General features: G+C 41.4%; 1 protein-coding gene across 2 annotated transcripts in view; it reads right to left on the reverse strand.

Moving 5' to 3' along the window:
• The window catches only part of REV1 (REV1 DNA directed polymerase), an 80,148-nt gene extending 75,837 nt beyond the window's left edge, over positions 1-4,311 (reverse strand). For both annotated transcript variants that reach the window (XM_090281784.1, XM_090281783.1), the window contains exon 1: positions 4,117-4,311. The gene's annotated coding sequence lies outside the window, so the exon portion shown is untranslated. The remainder of the gene's footprint in view (positions 1-4,116) is intronic.
• Between the last annotated feature and the right edge of the window lie 20,409 nt (positions 4,312-24,720).

Raw genomic sequence — 24,720 nt, forward strand, 5'->3', positions numbered from 1 at the left:
TGCTCGGAAGGGTCCAGAAAGCCTGAGCATAGGGAATTTCTGATCACTTGCCCAACCGCCGGAGAAAGCTGTAGAGGTCTGTGAGAACTCCAAAGTCAAGTGTGCCCATTTTCCGGCCACCAATTCTGGTTATCCAGAGGATATTGGGGCCTCGCAACAGTGGACATAAAGAGAAGTCAACGGGCCTTGACTTCTCCATTTAGGTGGAGAGGTCTGAGATTACGGACTAAACACCCAGACTGGCTGATTCCCATAACAATGGTTAGAGTTAATGTGAGTCTAAGAAAGAGAAGGGTGAATCCAAGCCAACGTTCCGGGCTCTGCAATCTGCAATCTGTCGTTCCCGGCTCTGCAATCTGTCGAGACGAGCGTCCCCGTTTTGACCAGAGAGTGGAGAGGCTAAGGCCAGCAGGAGAGGCACTGAGTCATCCTGGGCGTCCCCAGGGGTCATCAGGCCATGGAGAGTGGGTCCAGATTGACCAGAGGAGTCAGGAGACTCCAGGAGTGGTTCTGACTGAGCACTCAGATTTAGGGCCGAACTTCCCGGAGTGGTCTCAGGAAACAGAACAACCGGAGGAGATGGAAGCAAGAACTCACCCATGAATCCAATGACTGGTGTTGACTGAGAGTAAATGGCATTCGGGCAAGGAATTGGAGGAAAAAGGAGGTGGATGGGGTCAGCAAGCCAAAGGGGAAGCTCGAGCCGCCAACTCATGGAGATCTGAGATATTCCAGGTCCAAGGATTGGGGCTGGCTCAGGGCCTGAGAACGACTCAGGAGTCCCGGTTGAGTTGATGTCCCAATCCCAGGTTTTGGCACCAAAATGTAAGAATGGCATTGCTCAGAAGGCCATTAAGACGCAGTGAGCAGGAAAAAAGAAGTTTATTTATTGGGAGAATCAGCAAGCAGGGAGGGAGCCCTGCCACAGGCGGTCAGGACTCCGAACTCCTAGGGGAGAGGGGGTTTGCTTTATAGGGGAAAGAAAAAAGGGGTTTTTCAACTTAGTTGGCTGTTTGGCTATCTGGCAGCTGTGGGTGCGATGGGCTGATCATAGCAGTATGCTGTTTAGTTTATTTTCAGTTTGAAGCACCCTGTTATCTCCCAGGTGGCTGCAGGCAGGAGACTTTCAGCCTGAAACATCGTTATCTCCCAGGTAGCTGCAGGCGGGGGTGGGGTAGGGGCATGGGAACTGGGGATGTCAGTTAAATCTTGCACCAGCATTCTGAATCTACTTGAGTGTTGAGAACTCAACAACTCATAATTTAGATATCCTTCAAATTTTAAGTCTTGCAAGTAGATGTCAAAAATCATCAAAGCTTACCACAGTACAAAAACGCTCTACCATGTATCCCTCCTTACTTATTAAAAACAAAGATAACAAAGATTTGCTCCATATCGGAAGAAACATGTCATTAATTTTTATTCATTAATATTTACTTGCAACCTGAAATTTATTTCAGCCTTAAGCAAATTTAAAGACATTCGTGTTTTTCTAAATCTAATGAGCATCATCATATACAACTTTTTCAAACTATATACTTACAAAGCTGACCTACCATGACACACACCGCTTTATTTTTAATGACTTTAATTAGAAAAAAATTATTTTGCATATCATCAGCCTATTAAAATACTTCGCACTTATACAATATATAGGCATCTAAGTATAATAGTAGTTAAAAGGAAAAAAAAAACACCTTAGCTACAAACGGTGATGAAACTGCCACTAGTGAAGAGGAGCAGCACAGATGATGTGATAAAACGTACTGGCAAATTTCCAAACAGAAATCATGTTTTTTATGTGCCTCATAGTAAACTGGTTATAACCTTGGGTGAGTGGAATCAGGTGGAAGTAGACTGAAATCTTGGGTTCTTTCTTATCTGTGTGACCTGGCCAAGAAACATCATCTGTTTCTTTATAATTATGCTTCTACTCTATAGTGGGAGGTCATGGAGCAAAGATGTCTAATGGGGGAAATTGATAAATAAGCAAATACTGTATCTTCGCCTAGTAATAAATGCTGTGGAGAATAAAGCAAAATGAAACAATCAGAAGTGACAGAGCGAGGGGTCGGCTTCTATTTTAGAGATCACTGGATGACCTCTGAACAGTAAACAGATATAAAGGTAAGATAACCAGTAGGAAACGTGGTGGCCCAGCTAAAAGAACAGCAAGTGTAATAACCTAAGGTAGGAGCAGTTCGGTTTGTTCAAGAAAAGGCAAAAGGCCCTTGGGAAGTGAAGAGTCACTGTTGCTAAGAGGTCAAGTTAGGATTAACAGCTGCCAAACCACGCAATGCCCTGATAGTCTGTGGTAAGGAGTTTTGATTCATTCTACAGATGAGAAAAAAAACCATATATTAGTGACTTAAACTGTCCAAGGTCATACAGCTAAAGGACAGAATCAGAATTTAAATCTACATGTAACTTCATAGTCCTTGTCTTTCTACTAGAGCTGCTATCAAAGAAAGGACTAGCAGATATCTATTTCTGTGTAGCCTTCCTAACTTATTAATGACCAGGTTGTTCCAAGTGAGGACAAGGTTTCTTTCTGTTATGTAGAATCTGAGTTTTGAAGATGGAGGTGGGAAAATGGAATGGTCTTACATATTCAAACTCATTATTCTGAAAATTTCTCTACTTGAGACTTTATAGAAATTAACTTCAAAAGAATGATTCCTACCTTTTTAGGAGGAAAATATCTGAAATATGGACTGTTTGTCATAAAATAGCTGAAATGTCCTATGACAAAAAACAGACTCTGCCTTTGAGACTACAAGACTGTCGGAGGAATACAGAATGTGGATGAAAAGATAATCAAAAGTGGCAAATAAACAGCCCTAAGAATTTAAGGGATGAGATCCTCATAGATGGCGCATTACTGGAAAGAACTTCGGGTGAGTCCGAAGAGTCCAAAAGAGGGAATAGAAGGAGGGGAGGACTCGCTGGCAGTTTGTGCACCAGCTACATCAAGGCTATGTGGGAATGCAGAGACGGGAAGTTTCGCAAACAGGTAGACGGTACCGCCACGGGAAGAAGCAAGGTTATGGTATGCCCCACCCCACCTAAAGAGCAAATGTGGACGCCGGAGAGACCCGGCCGGCACCAAAACTAAGAACTGTGACACGAAGTCCTTATGAGTTAGTTATAAGCCCTTTTACAGTATGTGCTGGTCCACATCATTTTTATGTAAAGGATATAATTTCTATTGTGTACGTGACCTGAGAAGACCGGGAAGACTTAGAAAGAGTACACTTACACCATCTGCAATTAAAGAAGAAAAAAAAAAGGAGCGATGTATTACGTTATTTCTTTACAAACTCAGTTTACGTAGTAAGAGCGATTTACGACATGGGAAACGCTCCCTTTCGTGTACACAGGTCTGACTTAACAGTGAGTGAAAAGTGTGAAAGGGACACTTGTATGGAGAGGTGGAAAAAGGTGCTGAGGTGGAAAAAGGTGCTCTGCAAAGGAAGGCAACAGATAAAGGAAAATAAGAGCATAAGCTGTCCCCAGATAGTCTGGCCCCGATCCTGGGACCCAACGGGTGAGATGCCTCATGAAAGGTTAACGGAGGCGGGGGTCACAAGGAGGCGAGAGGCTGCGGAAAACACCGCACTCGGCCCCCGTAGACACCCAGCGCCGCTCCTTGAACAAGCGACCAAACGCGCGCACGAATGAATGGCGCGGCGCTGAATGGCCGGCGAGGCGCCGGCGCAGGAGAGGGAGTTTGCGGCGCGGCCGGAGCGGGGCCGTGAGGCGTCCGCGGAGAGAAGCGAGGGACGTGGGGTACACGGGGACGCGGAAGGTAAAGAGGAAGGCGCCAGTAGTCTAGCGGCGCCTCCGCGGGCCGCTGTGTGAGGGGGTCGGGCCGGCCGCGCCATTGGCGGAGGGGGAAGGGAGGTCACCGTTACATAACCCGGCGGCCGCCGCGCTAGAACCGCCACGGGCCGCCAGGCCGCGAGAGAACGGCCGCGGTGCCCGACCGGCGCACCTTCTCCAGCCGGCCTCAGCCGTCCGCGCTCGGCCGCCACCGGACGGTGCTGCGGCACCTCCGGGTTGCGCGTGTCCGGTCCCGCCCTTCCCCCACCCCGCCGCCGGCCGGGGGTCGCTCACCTTCCGCGTTGCCCCAGACTACCATGCCCGGCACGGCCGCGTCGTCCGGCCTCGCGGGCCCCGGCGCCCCCACTGCCACACAGTGCCCTCGCTGGGGCCGGGAGGAGGGCCTGGAAGGAGTCACACCGGCGCGCCGCTCCGCGCCACAGTCCACGCTCGCCCCACGCTCTCGGAAGCTTCCCTGCGCGCTCCACGAACGCTCCTGTCCCTCCCCATCTGCGGGCGCGCGCGCCGCAACCCCGCCCTGCCCCCCCTCCGGCCTAATCTCTGGCTCCGCCCCTTCCCCACCCCCTGCGGGCGGTGGCCTGCCCTGCACTCGCGGTCGATTGGCGGGTGGCCTCGCCCCTCCCCGCCCCGTCCGTCCTCACCCCTCCTCAGCGCAAGCGCCCGCTCGCGCCTTGCTTGGGGCGACCCCGAACGTCTGGAATGCTTGGGCAGCTCCGAGCTCTGCTTGGGCTGCCCTGCCCCGCCCCCTTTCCCGCCGCGGGCCACTGGGAGAGCGCTGAGGCGGCAAGAAACGGTCTCACTAGCGGGGGCGGGGGTAGCGTGGCACTGGCGGCTTCCCGCTTCGCGTAGCGCGCCCAGCACCCTATGACCTTCGCGCCTCCAGCTGAAATAGCTCCTTCGGACTGGCGCTGCTCTTGTTCATCGAGTCTCCGCCAACCCCGCCCGGCTCTGGACGCTAGGGTCTGTGAGAACACAAGTACAAGGACTGACCAGGATTAGAACCGTGGCGCTGTCTGTGCATTCGTTAGACACTGCGTCCCCCTCCGCGAGCGATTGATTTACAGTGACACCTAGTGGGAAAAAGGACACACATGCACTGACATCTCCAGTGTCTGAGCAACCCAGAGTCGCGGCCCACGTAGGCTAGTGGGAATGAGCATTGCGTCATGGTGTGTAAGGTATTGGTTGTCAATTCCAGCCAGGGCACAAACACCTTTCCCCGTCTTCGGAGTGGCCGCCCTCGATATCCAAATCTATGGCTGGAATCCCATCTCACGTGCAGCACTGAGGTTACACGCGAAAACAATTTTCTGCTAATGTAAAAAGTATATATTGCACATTATGTATGATTAAATACAATTTTAATTGAGGGCCTTCTAGCAAGGCAGTTGTCCCATAAGGACCATTTTCCCCCTCTTGACAATGTCGGTTTGCCAGGTGATCCCACGTTGCTATTATAATAGTCTTTACTGTTGTAACGCACAACTGTGTGAAGTGAACTTCTATGCAAAGGCTCGACACTTTTTCTCCTTATTCCCATACCTAAGATACCTGAAGAGTTTCCAGGTACTTAGGAAACAACCAGAACTCTTTTTGAAAGCTGATGTTGCAGACCTGGGATTAGTTAACTAGTAACCCAGAGAATATTCAAATGACTTAGCCCTGGCTGGTTTAGCTCAGTGGATTGAGCGTCGGCCTGCGAGCTAAGTGTCGCTGGTTCGATCTTCCAGTCAGGGTACATCAGAGAAGGAAAACTCTGACTCCAAAAAACCTCCGCTGCCTTGCGGCATACCTCTTCTGGGGAAAGGCTAAGGGAGTAAACCCCGACAGAAAATCCGGAGCCGGAGTCCCTAAGGCGGTTTGACGTTGTAGTCAACACCGGCAACTCCTGCGGCGCACCTGAAGCCAAGCTGTATCGACTCCGTCTTTCCCTTGGACCCTTCAGCTGCGAAGAGAGGGGGGGTCTGCTGCATGGGCAACAGCAGACCCTCCATATCACCCTGCCCAGGCTCTGTAGCTTCAGCTCCACTGGAGAGGACACTCCAGCGTCATCGCAAGATGTCAATTCAACACGGGAGGAGACAGATGCCGTGTCACTCCCGAGTCGGACTGCACAGCCATTCTCGGCGGTGCAGATAGACACTTAAGAAGCTACACCATCGTCTCTCGAGACGGACGGCTGCCGACGATTCAAATGACTTGTTTCTTTTTTTGAACACTTGTTTTTAACACTTTTGTAGACTTTTTAAACTGGTATTCTTTAAAAGCTATGTTAAGAACTTTACCATGTTTTCTTTTTCTTGTCTTTTTTTTTAACTCTACAGACTTTTATAAACATATTTCAGTTTCAGTATTCTTGTCTCTAACCTAGTGAACACAGGTTGGGTGCTTCTCTGAGACGTCAATTTAATACAAATTGGCATGATTTCAAGAGGCTCAACCAGCTGCCAACTGCAACATCAAGGTGTCTGTTATCTGTTGAGATGCCACAGAAAAACAGTGGCAAACACTTATTCTGTTTTTTAAATGTGTCTCTAAATGACAAAACTCAACTTTCAAACTAAAAAATAACCTGTGAACTCCACAGGAAATGTACAATTGTAATATTTCAGTTTCAATTTTTTCCCCACTCTCTCCTACTCCAGTCAAAGATAATATTTTTTAATATGTATTTTCTCAAGAAAGAAATACAACATTGAGCTAACTGACTTTGGCAACACCTTTATAGAATATAGTAGGACAATATTAACTGCATTTGAGTGCAAATTAGCAGGCAGCCTTCAGTTCCCCTTAGTATGTAGATAAAATAGGATAAAAAGAGTGATGAAGAATACATAAATAAAACGTATACAAACTCTAGAATTTTTGGCACAATTTAGCCAAAGTTTTATTTTTGCTCATTCTAGAATATTCTGTTATGCTATCTCATATATATAGCATATATTATATCTGAAGTCTTTTACTTTAGTTTTCTCCAGTCACCTACATTCATTCATCTACTGCCATTTATTCTCATGAAGACTATTTTTCCCAGTCTAAGGGGAGCTTGTCTGACCTTTGGGTAGAGCAACTGAGATGGCCACTTTGGACTCCCACATTTTAGGGAAGTTTTTGGGGCACTCCACCTTATTCCTTTTTTCTGAACTTCATTAAAATTCATGTTTGAAATTCCTGTTCTTACTGACCTCTCCAGGGGCCTATGAAACTTAGGTGACCCTTGTAGGGACAGCCCTGGGTAAAGACGTGGCTCTGCTATCCTTTAACCTCTGTATTGGCAGTGAACTTTTCTTGGAACTGTCCATTCACATATAGCCTCTTAAATATCAAAAACAGAAAATAAGAACATGAAACCATTAAAGAACAGAGGTTCTTGTATTTGAGTCTCGGGTGATATACACACAGTAACTCATGTGATTTACTTCCAGGAAAGGGCGATCGTGCTGACTGTTATAAGATGAAATAAGGCAGAATGAGCACACGCCCACAAAAATTTAGAAAGGGAGCTGGAAGCAGAATTGGTTTACCAAGACTTAATTCTTCTAAAGATATTATCTTTTTACAGAGGTAAAAAAAAAAAAACACAAAAAACAAAGAGCATGTACGTATGTATATATCTATATTTAAACACCATAGTTCACTAAATTTAGGATGATTTAACTATTAGTTATAAAATGTGTTCTGAATGTCAGTCACTGTTGTTTTCAACAATGAACGAAATGCATTTCCTGCCCTCAAAAAGTTTCTAGTGTGGTGAGGCAAGTCAGTAACCAGGAACCTGCAGTACAGGTTCAGGGCTGTCCCCTGGGTATGTTCTGGTGAGCACGTAGGAAGAGAGTCAGGGGGCTTCCTAGAGAAAGAGTATATCAGTAAGGACTGACAGACTAGTCAGGTTAGCAAGGGAATGCCACTCCCCACAGAGGGAGCAACATATGCAAAGGCAGATGAGGGAGAGAGAACAGGGAAACTTCCAGAAACTGTAAAGTGTGAAGTACAGATTGGCATGAGGTGGGGTGGTGGGGAGGTTGAAGAGGCAAGTAGGGATCAGAGTGTGAATGCCCCAATAAACGATGTGAATGTGTTTTGACTGCAGTCTTAAAGGCTATGAGTCATTGTAGGGTTTTAAAAGATAAAGTGACTTAGTGATAAAGTCATTCTGACTGCTGCATGGAAATAGGTTGGGGAGACAGTCAGGAGGTCTTAAAATAGTCCAGGTGCCCAGAGGACACAGGAGGTTAAATTTGACTGGGGTACAGATTCAAGTATTTATATTAAAAGGAGTAAAGGGCAAAAAGTTGAGGACATATGCAAGGGGGGGATTATATTGATCAATTATGGAACTTAAACTGAGAAGAAGAAAAAAAGATTTGCCAAGGGCAGGTAGGTGGGTATCAGTGAAAAGATAGTGTCATTGAGGGGATGGGAAACGGGGAAGGTTCAAAGAATTTTTGGAGTCAGGCACTAAAGGGCATGGTAATAATAAGGTTGCAGTGGGAATTAGGGGTTCAGTTGGGATAGAGGAAAAGGTCAGTTGAAGAGACAACTTCAAGGATATGAGAGGCCATCATAAGAGAATCTATGTACATATTGAAATGATCAAGAGTTAAGACAAAAGCAGTGTTGGAGAAAGGGTCAGTCAGAACACAATTTCAATGGCTCCAGGTCAGGAGGATGAATGCTGTTCAATATGCTCAATTCCAATAGTGATAGTCCTAGGACAGAGGTTCCCAAACGTTCTCTGTTCACAGTATCCCTAGGCCATAAGTAATATTTAACAGCTTTCTTTATTAAGTAGGTAGGGTCGAACAACCTAATAAAGTATTTGTGACCTAACAACTAAATAGCTATTTGAAAAAAGTAATACATATAAAGTGAAAGCAAAAACATTATGTTAATTTTATGTTTAAATAACCATCAGTACCAATAGGACCTATGTGTCCATTGAGCAATGTAAAACTTCTCAAACTGTTGGATCACATGGGGTATTGCCACCCTCATTTCCCATTCCACACTGGCAAGAGCATTTCATACATATTGCTATGTACTTCATATTCCTGTTAAGGAGGTCCAGGTTGTCCCACTTGTGATAGTAAGGTAGATCACTTGACAAGGTGGTGACAGTCAAACATCTCCAATGTAAAACTGTTTTTTCTAGTAAGCTGCAGAGTGGTACTTTTTTACCAAGTGAACATTCTCTTCGACAATCTTTTTACATAGCAGTTTCAGCATCCATTGATGATCCTAGACTGAATCAGTTATTTTATTGAGCTTCAAAGGAATGATTTTCTAATGTCATCATTTCCTCCACATTTATTAGCTGGAATTTTTCTTCAAAGAACTATCTCTTCCAAACTTGGGGATAAACTATCATTTCTCCTTAAAAAGCAAAGCAAATATTTAATTCTTTCCCAATAATTACTAATTTTTATAGAAAAGTGTTGTCTAATATTTACCGCCAACAGTGATAAATAAGCTTTTCCTTCCTCTCTTTATCTTTCCTTTTTTTCTTGAAAATAATGAACTCATAAATTCTTATTTATTTATTGCAATCTTGTCATTGATTATACTCATTCTTCCTGATGCACAAATAATTCTAGATTTGGCCAATGGTAGCCCAGGTCGGTGCCTATGTCCTTTAAGACACCTCTGTTAATTGTTTAAAGTTTTTTTTTTTTTTTTAATATAGTAAGACTACCACTATTACTCTTCCTCAAGATTTTTTTTTTTTTTTTTTTTTTTTTTAGCTATTTTGCTTGTTAAATTTTCCATGTTAGGATCAGTCCTGTGATGCCATTTGCTTTTGTCTCTAAATATTCTTTATATTTCTGGTGTTCTGGAATTTTACAATTATAATGTAGTGTCGTGCTTTTTAAAATTCATTATGTTGGGTACTTCAAGGATCCTTTCAGTCTAGAAGTGCTCATGCTCATCTATTTTGAAAAGTTTTCTTGTAGTATTTTTTTTTAGTAATTGATTTCTTTAATGTTCTCTCCTACACCTCAAGGAACTAGAAAAGAAGAACAAACAAATCTCAAAGCTAGCAGAAGAAAGGAACTAACAAAAGTCAGAACAGAAATAAATGGAATAGAGACAAAAAAAAATAGAAAATATTAACAAAATGGAGTTGGTTTTTTAAAAAAGATAAACAAGAATTATGCACAAAAACCTATATAATCTTATTAACCATTGTCACCCAATTAAATTAAAATGATTTTTAAAATTTAAAAAAGATAAACGACAACGACAGATCTTTAGTTAGACTAAGAAAAAAAGAGAGAAGACTCAAACAAATAAAATAGAAATGAAAGAGGACACATTACAACTGACACCACAGGAATATAAAGTATCATAAGAGACTACTATAAACAATCATACACCAATAGATTGAATAATCTAAAAGAAATGGATAAATTCCTGGAAACATACAACCTACCAAGACTTAATTATGAAGAAATAAAAAATATGAACAGACAAATAAAGAGTAATCAAAAACTTCTTAATAAAGAAAAGACCAGGACTTGATGCTTTACTGATGAATTCTAGGAAACATTTAAGGAACACCAATCCTTCTTGAACTCTTCCAAAATTTTGAAGAGAAAAGAACACTTTCAAACTTATTTTATGAAGTCAGACAAGGGCATTATAGGAAAAGAAAATTACAAGCCAATATTCCTGATGAATATAGATCTATGAGAATAGATCTTATTCTCACCACACGTAGTGAAAACTATGTGATGTGATGGATATGTTAATAAACTTGATTGTGATAATCCTTTCACAAAGCACACAATGTTAAATCATCACATTGTACACTTTATTTTTTAAATTATATTTTATTGATTATGCTCTTACAGTTGTGCCTATTTTCCCCCTTTGCCCCCCTAGCATGAAGCATCTCCCCCTCCCTCAGACAATCCTCACACCATTGTTCATGTCCATGGGTTGTGCAGAGGTTCTTTGGCTACTCCATTTCCTATACTGTACTTTATATCCCCATGGATATTCTGTAATTACCAATTTGTATTTATTAATCCGTTCACCTCTTCACCCCTTCCCCCACACACCTCTCCCATCTGTCAACCATCAAAATACTCTGTATCCATGATTCTCTCTGTTCTTCTTGTTTGCTTAGTTTGTTTTTTAGATTCAATTGTTGACAGATATGTATTTGTTGCAATTATAGTGTTCATAGATTTGATCTTCTTTTCTTAAATAAGTCCCTTTAACATTTCATATAATAATGGTTTAGTGATGAGGAACTTCTTTAGTCTTTTTTTATCTGGGAAACTCTTTACCTGCCCTTAAATTCTAAATGATAGCTTTGCTGGGTAGAGCAAATTTGGCTGTAGGTCCCTGCTTTTCATGACTTTGAATATTTCTTGCCAATACTTTCTAGCCTGCAAAGTTTCTTTTGAGAAATCAGCTGACAGTCTTATGGGAACTCCCCTTTAGGTAACTAACTTCTTTTCTCTTGCTGGTTTTAAGATTCTCTTTTTATCTTTAACCTCTGGCATTTTGATTATGATGTTTCTTGGAATTGGCCTCTTTGCATCCATCTTGTTTGAGACTCTCTGTGCTTCCTGGACTTGCATGTCTATTTCCTTCACCAAATTAGGGAAGTTTTCTTTCATTATTCTTTCAAACAGATTTCCAATTTTTTGCTCTTTCTCTTCTCCTTCTGGCATCCCTGTTATGCAAATGTTGGATCTCTTGAAGTTGTCCCAGGGGCTGCTTACACTATCCTCATTTTTTTTTTTTTGATTCTTTTTTCTTCTTGTTGTTCTGATTGGTTGTTTTTTGCTTCCTTGTGTTCCAAATCATTGATTTGATTCTCAGCTTCATCCACTCTACTGTTGTTTCCCCGTAAATTGTTCTTTATTTTAATTAGTATATCCTTTGTTTCTGACTGGATCTTTTTTATGCTATTGGGGTCCTCACTAAGTTCTCTGAGCATCCTTATAACCAGTGTTTTGAACTCTACATGTGTGATAGATTACTTATCTCCATTTTGTTTAGTTCTTTTTCTGGAGATTTGATCTTCCATTTGGGCCATGTTTCTTTGTCTTCTTGTTTTGGCAGCCTCCCTGTGTTAGTTTCTATGTATTAGGGAGAACTGCTATGACTCCCTGTCTTGGTAGCATGGCTTAATTTAGTAGTTGTTTTGTAGGTTCCAGTGGTACAGACTCCCATATCACCCAAGGTGGGTACTCAAGATGTGTCCTTTGTGTGGGCCGAGAACACCCTCCTCTTATAGTTGAGCCTTGATTACTGTTGGCAGATCAAAGGAAGTGATTTACCCAGAACAGTCAGCTGCAAGAACTGCCTGTGACAACAGGTCACCACCCTCCACCCTCCATGGAGCATAAGCTCTGCAGGGGCAGGGTGGTGGTGCTCCAACATGTTCTATAGCTGCCCACTGAGTGCACAGGCTCTGGGGTTTCCCAGGTAGTGCAGGGCAAGGGTAGCCCCCACTATGTTCTTCCCAGGGAAGCCTGCCTGAGCTATAAAGCAATCTGAGATGGCTGCTACTTGTGCTGAGCTTGGGGATTCCCAGGCAAAGCCAAGCTGTGAATCTAGGCTGGTTGTGGCTAGTGCCAGGCCTAGGACCACTTAGCAAGAGGTATGGGGACTGGGGGCTCACTGAGGCTGGCTGTTGCTTTTTGAGAGGATTTAGGAAGTTGTGCAGCATGAGCCAAGACCAGCCATTTACATGGAAAAGCAGCTTGGGTGGGCCAGTACATTGGGTGGGACAGAGTCTCTGGGGAGCTCCAAAGCAGAACAAACAGTGTTAGCCAGGTTGATGGAGTCTCAGATATGCCACCAGCCTGCTGGTTCTGTGCCTCTGTGCGGGGAGGGTTCAGAAAAGGGACAATGACCTGTCTTTATGTCTGTGAGAAAGCTCTTCCCCAACTCTTGCTTTTACGCCATACTTCACTTTCTTCCTTTATGTGCCACTGGCGCCTTTCAAGCTGTTACTCCTGTGCTGGGGCTCAGAGGCAGTGAGTCTGAGTGGGTGAGCCTGTGAGTGGGTCCTTTAAGAGGAACTGCTTGGGGCTCCACCAGTTTCTTCCACCAACTCAATCCCCACTGGTTTTTGCAGCCAGAAGAAGTTACAGGGACTTATCTTCCTGACACTGGAACCCTGAGCTGGGGGATCTTGTGTGGGGCTTTGACTCCTCACTCTGGAGATATTCCTCCCTAATTTTTATCCTCCACATATGGATGTGGGACCAGCCTGTTCTGCATCTTTCCCCCACTACCAGTCTGGATGGATGTGGTTTCTTTAATTCCATAGTTGTCAGACTTCTATTCGACTCAATTTCTGATGGTTCTGAGAGATGGTTGTTCTATATTTTAGTTGTAATTTTGATGTGGTTGTGCGAACAAGCAAGACATGTTTATGCTGCCATCTTGACCGGAAGTCACATTGTACACTTTTAATACATACAATTTTATTTGTCAATTATACTCCAATAAAGCTGAAAAATTTTCTTCCCTATTTTCTGTCCTTTTGTTCTAACTTCTGGGAGATGTCCTCCATTTTATCTTCTAAATCTTCAATTAACTTTAAAACTTCTTATTGTCATATTTTACATTCCAAAGAGCTCTTTTTTGTATTGTCAAGTTTCCTTGTTTAAAAATACCATTCTGCTCCCATTGCCAATATCTTTCTTTATCTCTTTATGTATATTAATGACAGTAATTATTTCAAAAGTTTTCTTCTGTTTCTATGTCTCTATTTCTTCACTGTTTTTTTTGGGGGGGGGTTGTCTAGGGAACAATGTTGGTTCTTTCCTTTCACATTACACACTTAGTAGTTTGCTAGAGCTGCTATAACAAATTGTTGCAGATGAGTGACTTAAATGACATAAATGTATTTTCTTATAGTTCTGGAGGCTGGAAGTCCAAGATCAAGATGCCAGCAGGGTTGATTTTTGGTGAGGCCTCTCTCCTTGATTTGCAGACAATAGCCTCCTTGTTGTGTCCTCACATAGCCTTTTTTCTGCGCATGCACATTGCTGGTGTCTTATCCTCTACTTATAAAGACACCAATTCTATTGGAATAGGGTTCTGCCTTTATGATTTTATTTAACCTTAATTATATCCTTAAATGCCCTGTCTCCAAATATAGTCACATGGGGATTTAGGGCTTCAACATGTGAATATGAAGGTTGGAATACAATTTAGTCCACAACAGACACCTTTCTCTAATACTGATAACCTTGGCTATCTGTTCATATTGAAGCATGAAGCCCAAAAAGCACTGTGTGGCAGGGAAAGACCAGACAATGACCATCAGCTGCCTTCTTTGTTGGGGGCCTCTAAATATCAGTAACTATTGGTCTTTTAGGAAGGTTGGTTCATTGTTTCTATGGGAGGATCCTCCATTCCTGCTGAGGGAGACTAAGCCTGGCTGCTGGCTTCATGGAGCAAGAGTGGGGCTGGGCAGGAACCTGGACATCTCAGCCTCTGGTGCGTATACTTTTATTCAATCCCCTGTTTTCATCCAAGCATCCTCACCTCAACTGGCCTTGCATCTTTGAATTCAGAGCTTCTCTAGAGGAGTCTGTCCATGAGCAAACTTCTGCTTTTATGCTGGGGAAGGGCAAGGGCATCATCTGGATGCACAGGCTGTGAGGTCATCTAAAAGCCCTGTAGATGACCTCACAGCCTGCTTAACAGGTCTGTTCTGGGTGCTGGAGACACATGGCAGTCAGAAGACAGGGTGAAGTCCCTGTGCTTGTGGATCTTAATTTATAGAAGGTGAAGATGATCAATAAGCAAATAAAAGTATGTCAGTTAAACACCAGGTAGTGGTCAGTGCTATGGAGAAAGGTAAAACAGGAAGGAGGATGGGCTGGGAAAGGGTGAATGTATTTATAGGGGGTGATGAGAGCATCCTCTCTGGACACACTTGTTGATTTTAGAGAGAGGGGAAAAGAGGGAGAGAAAAATCAATCAGGTGCTTCTTGTATGCCCCAACTGAAGACTGAACCCACAACCCAGGCATGTGCCCTAACTGGGAATCGAACCTGTGACCTTTTGTTTTACAAGACAATGTTCCAACCCATTGAGCCACAGTGTCCAGGGCTGGTAAGCAGTCTTTTGAGCAGAGACCAGAGAAAGAAGAAAAGAAGCCATGCGGCTATCTTAGAGAAGGGCATCCCGGCTCAGGACACAGTGAGGGCAGAGTTCCTGGGTTGGGAATATGTTTCAATATTTAAGGACAGTGAAACAGGCTAGAGTGACCAAGAGGGGAATGACTGGAGATGAAGTCAAGGGATGGAAAACAGTCAATCATGTTGGGCCCTGGACCTATATGCTGAGTGCAATGAGGCCATCACAACGTTTTAAGCAGAGGAGTGATGTAGAATCTGACTTACTTTGTATAGCAATGCCTGTGGCTGTCATGTGGGAAAGAATGGAGGAAAAGCAGGTTTTGGAGAGGTGGATCAGCAACTCTGCTTTAGTCACATTAAGTTTGAGATGTCTGTTAGATATGCAAGAAGAGATACTGAATAAACAGGTATTGAATTGCAGAGTTTGGGGAGATAGCTAGATCAGGGGATATACATTTTGGAGTTGTTAATTTATGGTGATGTTGGATCAATTAGGGAATGAGTGTAAAGAGATATGTTTGATGACTGAGGTTTGGAGTACGTCAAAATGCGGCTATTTGGGGTCTTTTCTGGTTCCATATAAATTTTTGAAATATTTATTCTAAATGTGTGAAATATGTCATTGGTATTTTAATGGGGATTGCATTGAGTCAAGATTGCTTTGGGTAGTACAGACATTTTAATGCTGTTAGTTCTTCCAACCCATGAACACAGTATATGCTTCCATTTATTTGTATCATCCTTAATTTCTTCAGTGTTCTGTAGTTTACCAAGTATAGGTCTTTTACATCCTTGGTTAAGTTTATTCCTAGGTATTTTCTTTTTCTTGTTGCTATAGTAAATGGGGTTTTTTACTAGTTTCTGTTTCTGATATTTCATTGTGGGTGTACAAAAATGCCTTCAATTTCTGAATATTGACTTTGTATCCTGCTATTTTGTCAAGTTCACTTATTAGGTCGAGTAGTTTTTACGTGGAGCCTATAGGGTTTTCTAGGTACACTATCATGTCGTCTGAAAATAATGACAGTTTTACTTCCTCCTTTCCAATTTGGATGCCTTTTATTTCTCTTTCTTGTCTGATCATTGTGGCTAGAACTTCCAAAACTATGTTGAATAGAAGTGGAGAGAGTGAACACCCTTGAGTTGTTCCTGATCTTAAGGGGAAAAGCTTTTAGTTTTTGCCCATTGAGCATGATGTTGGCTGTAGGTTTCTCATATATGGCCTTTATTATGTTGAGGTATGCTCCCTCTATTCCCACTTTGCTGAGCATTTTTATCATAAATGGGTGTTGTACTTTATCAAATGCTTTTACAGCATCTATTGGTGTGATCATGTGATTTTTGGCTTTCATTTTGTTTATGTGGTGTATTACACTTATTGATTTGTGAATATTATACCATCCTTGCATCTTTAGATGAATCACACTTGATTGTGGTGTATAATATTTTCAATGTATTGATGGATCCAGTTTGCCAATATTTTGTTGAGGATTTTAGCAGATTATGTTCATCAGTGATATTGGCCTGTAGTTTTCTTTCTTTGATGTGCCTTTACCTGGTTTTGGAATAGGATAATATTGGCCTCATAAAAAGTTTGGGAGTCTTCACTCCTGTTGAAATTTTTGGAATAGTTTAAGAAGGACAGGAGTTAGTTTTCTTTAAATGTTTGGTAAAATTTGCCTGTGAAGCCATTTGGTCCAGGGCTTTTGTGCGCTGGGAGTATTTTTATTACTGCTTCAATTTCACTGGATGTTATTGGTCTATTCAGGCTTCCTGCTTCTTCTGGATTCAGTTTTAGAAGATTATATGTTTCTAGAAATTTGTCTATTTTGCCCAGGTTGTCAAATTTCTTGGAATGTAGTTGTTTATAGGAATTTCTTACAATCCTTTGTATTTCTGTGGTATCGGTTGTAATTTCTCCTCTTTCAATTCTGATTTTATTTATTTGAGTGCTGTCTTTTTTTCTCTTGATGAGTATGGTTAAAGGCTTGTCAATTTTGTTTATCTTTTCAAAGAACCATCTCCTGGTTTTACTGATCCTTTGAATTGTTCTTTTAGTCTCTGTGTCATTTAATTCTGCTCTGATCTTGATTATTTCCTTCCTTTTACTCACTCTGGGTTTTCTTTGTTGTTGTTCCTCTAGAACTTTTAAATGTAGGGTTAGGCTTTTTATTTGAAAATTTTCTATCTACTTTATGTAGGCCTGTATTTCTATGAACTTCCCTCTCAGGTTTTGAGATGTTGTATCTTCATTCCCATTTGTTTCTAGAAACTTTTTGATTTCTTCCTTGAACTCATTGTTAACCCAGTCATTTTTTAATAGCATATTACTCAGTGTACATGAATTTGAATAATTTTGTTTTTTTTTTCCTTGAGGTTGGTTTCTAGTTTCAAGCCATTGTGATCTGAGAACACGTTTGATATGATTTCAATTTTCTTGAATTTTTTGAGGCTTTTTTGTGTCCTACCATATGGTCTATCTTCGAAAATGATCCATGTGCATTTCAAAAGAATGTACATTTTACTTCTTTGGAATGAAATGTTCTGTATATATCAATTAAGTCCATTTGATTTAGAGTGTTGTTCAAAGTCACAATACCCTTGTTGATTCTTTGCTTGGATGATCTACCCATTGTTGACAATGGGGTGTCAAAGTCCCCTACTATGAGTGTGTTGCTGTCAATATCTTTCTTGAAGATCTTCAAGATTTTCCTCATATATTTGGGGAAAATATATGTTGAGTGCACATATATCTACAGGGCTATAGCTTCTTGATGCTTCAGCACACTGGTTAAAAATCACTGGCTTAGACGATGTGAACTTGTATAAGTGTGTGTGGGTTTGTGTATGTTTGAATTTGAGGGTATGCCCTTATGAAAATTTATTCTTAGGATGCAGTAGAGAATCACAAAGAATCACATATATTTAACTGAATTTCATCTCTACTTATTGTAGGCTTCAGCTTGGAGGCAATTCCCTGTAATTGGAACAAACAAAGGGTATAGCTCCTTCTGGCATACAACCTTGAGAATTCTGAGTGTATTTATAATCTGGGGGCCAGCAAGCCTATTCTTGCAGATTCTTGCAGTGGATTCCTAAGAGGAACTCTCCTGGGTACATCTCAGGGATTTTTGAGGCCCTGTGTCCAGGTTTTGTCAGCCCAGACTCTGCCCTGAGCTCCATGATATGGGCTTTTGTCCTTGGAGTGGATTTCTCTTTCTGGCGTGAGCTGACTCAAGTTGGTCTTAGTAACTTGCAACCAGTGGGTACTTACTGAGATTAATGAGTTATGCTGCATTAATCTGGAAGGTTGATTGAGCTTTCCTTAGAGAGTTAAAGCAATCTATCCCTTCCTATCATATCAAAAAGAGCCAAAGCCTGGGTTTTGGACTAACAGCTCCAACTCAACTTCCCTGGGTGCTAGCATATTCCCATGACTTTAGACCATTTGTGGCGCTCTAGTAGAACCTGTTCTCAGGGCCTAGCCATGGCCCACCATATGGAGAAGGCTGCAAAAAGACAGGGCCTAATTTACCAGCAATCCTCTTTCCTTCTTCACTAGAAGAGTAAGCAAACCCAGGCAACATTCTATATTGCCCTGAATCTTAGTGGGAGAGATTTAGAAATGTACTCCTAACTAATATGGGACACATGAGAATCACATTTCTGGATTAATAGTAAGTGCACTTCCCCAAATTCAATGTCCTAACAATGCTATATATCTTGTTTTTATACTGTCTTAGAGGAGGTCTTTCACAAGATCTGTCAATAAACTAGAATCTAACATATTAGGAAAGCCCAAGAGCAAAATACTCCCAAAGTTATACATCAGATCAGCAGGAGACCCGAAAATAAAGCCCAGGGACTTTTACTGCCCACTCTATCAACACTGACTCCCAAGACCTGCGTGGACCTTGAAGGATGGAGTCTGCTGCTGGATTTGATTGGAGGATTTCCATTTTGTGGGTGCTGCAAATACAAATACTAAAGGCAAAAAGATTAATACCTATTGTGAAAATGATGACTTATACATATGGTATTCAAACATAAATACACTTTTAATGGAGACACTCTTTTGTTGTAGAAAGAGCATTGGACAGGAAGTCAGTGACCAGGTCTCTGGTTCTGACTCTGGCACTAATGAGCTGCTTAATTTTGGACAAACAGTTTAACTTCTCTGGACCTCAGAGTCCTGGTCTGTAAAATAAAAGGGTAGTAGTATAAACAATGTTTTCCCTAGTTCCAAAATTTTATGAAAATTTTAATTTTAAAGGTTTAAAAACAAAATAAAATAAATTGGAATCATGGTTGTATTATGCCGTCCTGAAATATTGAGTAATACAATTCACTTAATACAATTAAAAAAAACTGAAATGGTTAAAAGTATATTCAATTAAAGATAGAAGAACAATAGAAAAGGCTTTTGTGTCTGACTTTTTTTAATATATGAGGACACCAGAATAAAGATAAGGGGATTATAAAAGACAAGCAAAATTAATCATTATATGAGTTTAATCAGGGAAAGATTAAAAAAATCAACAGGCTCAATATTGTAAGCAGCTTTCATAATCATGTTTTTAAATCACACACACAAGACATCAAACATTTTCACATGGGAAAAAAGGGGGCTTAGAGTACAAAAGGGATAAAGAAGGACTAGGTTTTAAAAAGACAATTTCATTACTCACAGAGGGAGAGAGTGGAGAATTGCCAAAATGAAGAGCCTCACATCTAGGAGCAGCAGCTGATATTCAGGAGACTGAGTGAAAGGGCAGTGATTGTAGAAATGATTATTATCAGGCAGAATGCATCTCAGCTTAAGAAAAGTACCAAGCTTAGATATTATTGTTTCAAAGATATTCAGCAAATAAACAAAGATATAGATAAAACTTGAAAAAATTATGGAAAAAAAAACCCCTCAACCAATGTGAAAAAAGATTCCAGAGTAGGAGGAAACACAGTTATATTGAAGGGAAAAGAAAAAACAACAACAAACAAACAAAAACTGAATGACTACATCAGAATATACAATTGTTTAGACAAATGAAAAATCTAATGTGGGAAAATAGCCAACAAGAAAATATGGGATATAATTTCAATTACGTGAAATCTAAGGAATAATGTAAACAAGCAAATGAAACAGAAATAGACTCATAGATACAGAGAACAGACTGATGGTTACTAGAGGGAAGGGATGTTGGGGGACCTGCTGAAAAAGGTGAAGGGATTGAGAAGTATGGGTTAGTGGTCACAAGGATGTAAAGTACAACATACGATAGAAATAGAGTCATTAATACTGAAATAACTATGTACAGCACCAGGAGGGTCCTGGAATTATTGGAGGAATACTTTGTAAAGTATAGGATTGTCTTACCACTATACTGTACACCTGAACCTAATACAAAATAATATTGAATATATATACAGTATATATGTGTGTGTCTGTGTGTATGTGTGTGTGTGTGTCTGTGTGTGTATATATATATATATATACTTTTGATTACATAACAATAACAAGAGAAAGTATGGGAAAGTAACAGGAGTTTTTTAAAAGCACAATTTGGTCTCATTTTAAAACAAGTTATTTCAGCAAAGTTTGGGCATTTCTGGAGGTTACTGCAATAATTATGAGAGAAAGCTGAAGGTTGGGCCTTTCAGCACACACTAACTTTTAGTAAGGATTATCTGAAAATTCCAGTATGCGGAATTAATTTCAAATGCTGAGTCAGAGGCTAGGAAGTTGTTCTATTTACAAGCCAGGAAGAGGTGGCCCATTAATGGCCATGGGACACCACTGTTCAGAAAGCCCAATCCCAACAGGGAAACTTAGGAAGTGCAGCAGGAAAGAAGAAAATAGTGAGGAAAGGACAAGGAAAGGGGCTTCCGAGGCTAATAGCACCTATGCCGTTTGGTTTCCTCTCCATAATGAAATTCTTATCTTGGCATCCAGTACCCTGGGATACCTGGCTCTGCTCCCTCACCAATGCCACTTTGCTGTGCTCTTCCCTTCACCCACCACTCTGCAACCAAACTTGGTGCCTTTCCTTGGCTTCACCTCTGGGACTTTGCCCTTACATGTCCCCTCTGCCTGAAATACTCTTCCCAAGATCTGTTTGGCCAGCTCTCATTCAGGTCTCAGCTCGTAGCTCACCATTGCAGAATGACCTTCCACAAACAACCTGTCTAAAGTTGCCACCACCACGCCTTTTGTTCACTTACCACCACATCTCCATTTCTGTCATCTGTCTCCTCTCCTATCACCTGTCCAAATGGTCTCCATCATCATTTTCCCTCATTGCAACATGAACTCTTTGAGAAGAGGGACTCAGTTGTCTTGGTCAGCATTGTGTCCCACCACCCGGCACGCATTGGTTACCTGAATAAATTAATGATAAATACTCAATTCCTATAAATTCTTCCAAGTGTTCTTTGTCCCTTCATCTTTATTCCCATCACTGCATTCTTAGCACAACCCCTCATCTCTTCACACCTAAACAAGAACAACTGCTTCCTAAATAATTACACTGTCCCTTTCTGTGGCCCTTCCCACATGTTACTTTCCGATGATTCTTCCCAGAGCATCGTATTTGTTATGACTCTCCCTGTGATGACTTTGTCAATGCACTCCAGCCAAAGACCACCAGTGTCACTCTTGTAGTCGAACAAGTTGGGCTTCTTACTCACTGTGGAGAACACACACTATGGGGAGTGTCTCGGTCAGAGAGTGAGGAAGAACCTATTATATGACCTGGTTCTGGTTAGGTGATTTGGAAGAAGGTAGAAGAACGTGGGGGTACACTCTAGATTGGATGTTGCCAGAAAGCAGGAGTAATTCCATGATTACGTGTCTCAATAAATTTTATCTATGGGGAGAGGAGAGTAGAATGAGGATAAGAGGAAGGGGGTATTTCGTACTTTTTGAGTGGCAGAGTGACCTTGTTTTGTATCATGCTTAGGCAAAATTATGAAATAGGCTTGCTTTATTTCATTTTATCATGGTCTCAGAGCGACCTCATCTGAGAATTGTTTGTATCTAATATGAGATTAATATACTTAGTGGTGGGAGTCAGGCCATCTTCTGAATGTCAGGGGCTGCTTTTTTTTTGTTCTCTCTTCCCTTTTGGCCAAGGGCGGATGAAGTTAAGCTATAGGACATTAATTATGATATCTAGATCTTCACCAGTGCCAATATTTTGTTGATTAAGAGCAGAAAAGTATTTTTGCATGTAGTCTGTTGTTGACCTAGAGTTAATCTTTTTTTCTCCCTCTGTCGTAGGATGAGTTGTTGAAACTCGGTGACAATGACTTCGCAGAAGCAATGATGGACAGGATACATCAGCCAACTGCCACACAGGCAGTTATCAGAAACAAAATGACTCTTAGTTGCTGTAAGAGGGCTTGAAGCCAAGAGCCTAGATTATGAAACCCAGGCAATAAAAGTGTGCCCATAATCCATCTGAGTGTGTTTAACAGGGCCAGATGGCTTTTCCTTTTAGCTTAGTTATAGCCTGTTCTGTTTACCTTGGAATTTATATTGGTGCAACATAGAGTATTTGCTATGGTACAAACCTCTCCGTGGCTGGCTAAGAGGAAATTAAGGGGTAATGAGATTGTACATGACAACTCTAGCTAATGAGTCTAGACTAGTTCTTTGGGTTTCCAGAGTAGAAGTTGTGTCATTTTGTGTCCTGCTAACATCAGAGACAAGTTTCAAACCACTTTTCTAATTGTGTTATTCCCATCATGGCAATTCCTCTGGAAATTCTCCCAAATAATTTGTGCTGCTTTGAAGGTTTTGGGTATCCTTCTCAAGGAAATAGGATCCATTGGAAGGATGGGGCTTCAAATATCTGGGCATCTCTACCAAATGCTCTGAAGACACAGCATCAGTGAGTGTGTGGCAGAGAGCTGTAAGCCTGATGTCCATATGAGAAGCAGTGTGCTGGTGGAATGCAGGTTGAGTTAGGAGTATAAGTATTATTTATTACAATAGAAGTGAGTCCTTCCAAGATTGACAAACTCCTTGAATGAATTCAAATAGTTCTTGTAAAGGAGATAGAAGTTATCTCTGAAGAGAACAAACTGTCATGATCAGGATAGACCCAATATTAATGCCACAATCCCCTGGATTCAGAGTAACAGCTATGGTCTGGAAAAAGCATAAGAAAGTTTTGCTCTTCCTTAAGGAGTAGGAGACCATGGGGACGGGGTCAGAAATAAAAGGATGAAGAGGGCTTATATTAGTGTTTTGTTTTGAAAGAGATTATATATAGTGGAATAATTGGCAACATTGTGTAGCAGAGTGGAGGAAAAGAAGAAAATTGTTGAGGAATCTGGAAGTTCATCTTGTTCCATCATCTTAAGTGGGGGCTGTTTGCTTCTGAGGCCCTTTATTCATTCCATCACCTTTGGCAGACACCGTCCATCTCTGAAGATGGCAACTTCTGGAGGATTGCCAAGAACCCTTGGTTAAGGTCTCAGATGAAATAGATGTCCAGTAGTCAGGAAGAAGTAATAGATATTTTTTGATCTGGGAAACATGAAACCAAGGGCCAATATCTTGGAGTTTCTTTTTTTTTTAAAGTTTCAATTGAAAATGCATTTAATAATAATGTTCTCTTCAATAAGTTTCAAGAAAATTGAGAACATACAAGGTGGGGCAAAATAGGTTTACAGTTGTTCCTATGGAAAATAATACAATGATTAATGAATAATAATACAAGAATGAACTCTGTTTCATGAATTCACAATTGTAAACCTACTTTTGCTCACCCTGTATAGTAAATAGATCAAATAGTTCCAAGACCTCATCTTAATTTGATTGTGCCTGCAACCCCCCCCCCCTTTTTTTCAAATAAGGTCACATTCACAGATATTGGGGGTTCGGACTGGAAGATGTCTTTTTAGGAGATACAATTCATACAATTCAACCACAACAGGTAGAATCTAAGATCACATGAATTAACCTGTTAGAAAGAGACAATCTGTGGCTTCATTTGATAAATGCTAGTTATGGCAATACTTCAGGCTATGGGAGTTGAGGGTTCCTCAGAGCTTTGTTAATTTTGTTTTAGAATTCCACTAGTTCTTCATTTCCTCCCTCCCTCCCTTCCTTCCTCCCTCCCTCCCTCCCTCCCTCCCTTCCTTCCTTCCTTCCTTCCTTCCTTCCTTCCTTCCTTCCTTCCTTCTTTTTGACGATTGCAGACGATTAGTTTTAGAGTAAAAGACAACACTTTACAGAGTTTTTTAATAACAGTACCAGTGAAAGGAATGTTCCTCTCACTAGAGAAGTGACAATTCCCCAAGTTGGAAAAACAAAAGCAAGACATTTCTTCTACCTTTTTCTTTCTTTCCTTTCTTTCTTTCCCTTCCTTCCTTCCTTCCTTCCTTCCTTCCTTCCTTCCTTCCTTCCTTCCTTCCTTCCTTTCTTTCTTTCTTTCTTTCTTTCTTTCTTTCTTTCTTTTTCCCTTCCTTCCTTCCTTCCTTCCTTCCTTCCTTCCTTCCTTCCTTCCTTCCTTCCTTCCTCCCTCCCTTCCTTCCTTCCTTCCTTCCTTCCTTCCTTCCTTCCTTCCTTCCTTCCTTCCTTCCTCTTTCCTTCCACCATAGTTAGAACAGTAGCTCTTTGGCAAGAACATTCAACCTGCTCTGAGAATAAATAATCAATAACCAAAATATATTCCTAAGGCAGTGCAGAAGGCATTTATAGAAAGCCCATGTGGAATGTTCAAAAGGCCCTTAAGCTTTGGTTCCTGTCCACATC

The sequence above is a fragment of the Furipterus horrens genome, unplaced genomic scaffold (genome assembly GCF_987537825.1).
Source record: "Furipterus horrens unplaced genomic scaffold, mFurHor1.1.pri manual_scaffold_6, whole genome shotgun sequence".
Lineage (NCBI taxonomy): Eukaryota > Metazoa > Chordata > Mammalia > Chiroptera > Furipteridae > Furipterus > Furipterus horrens.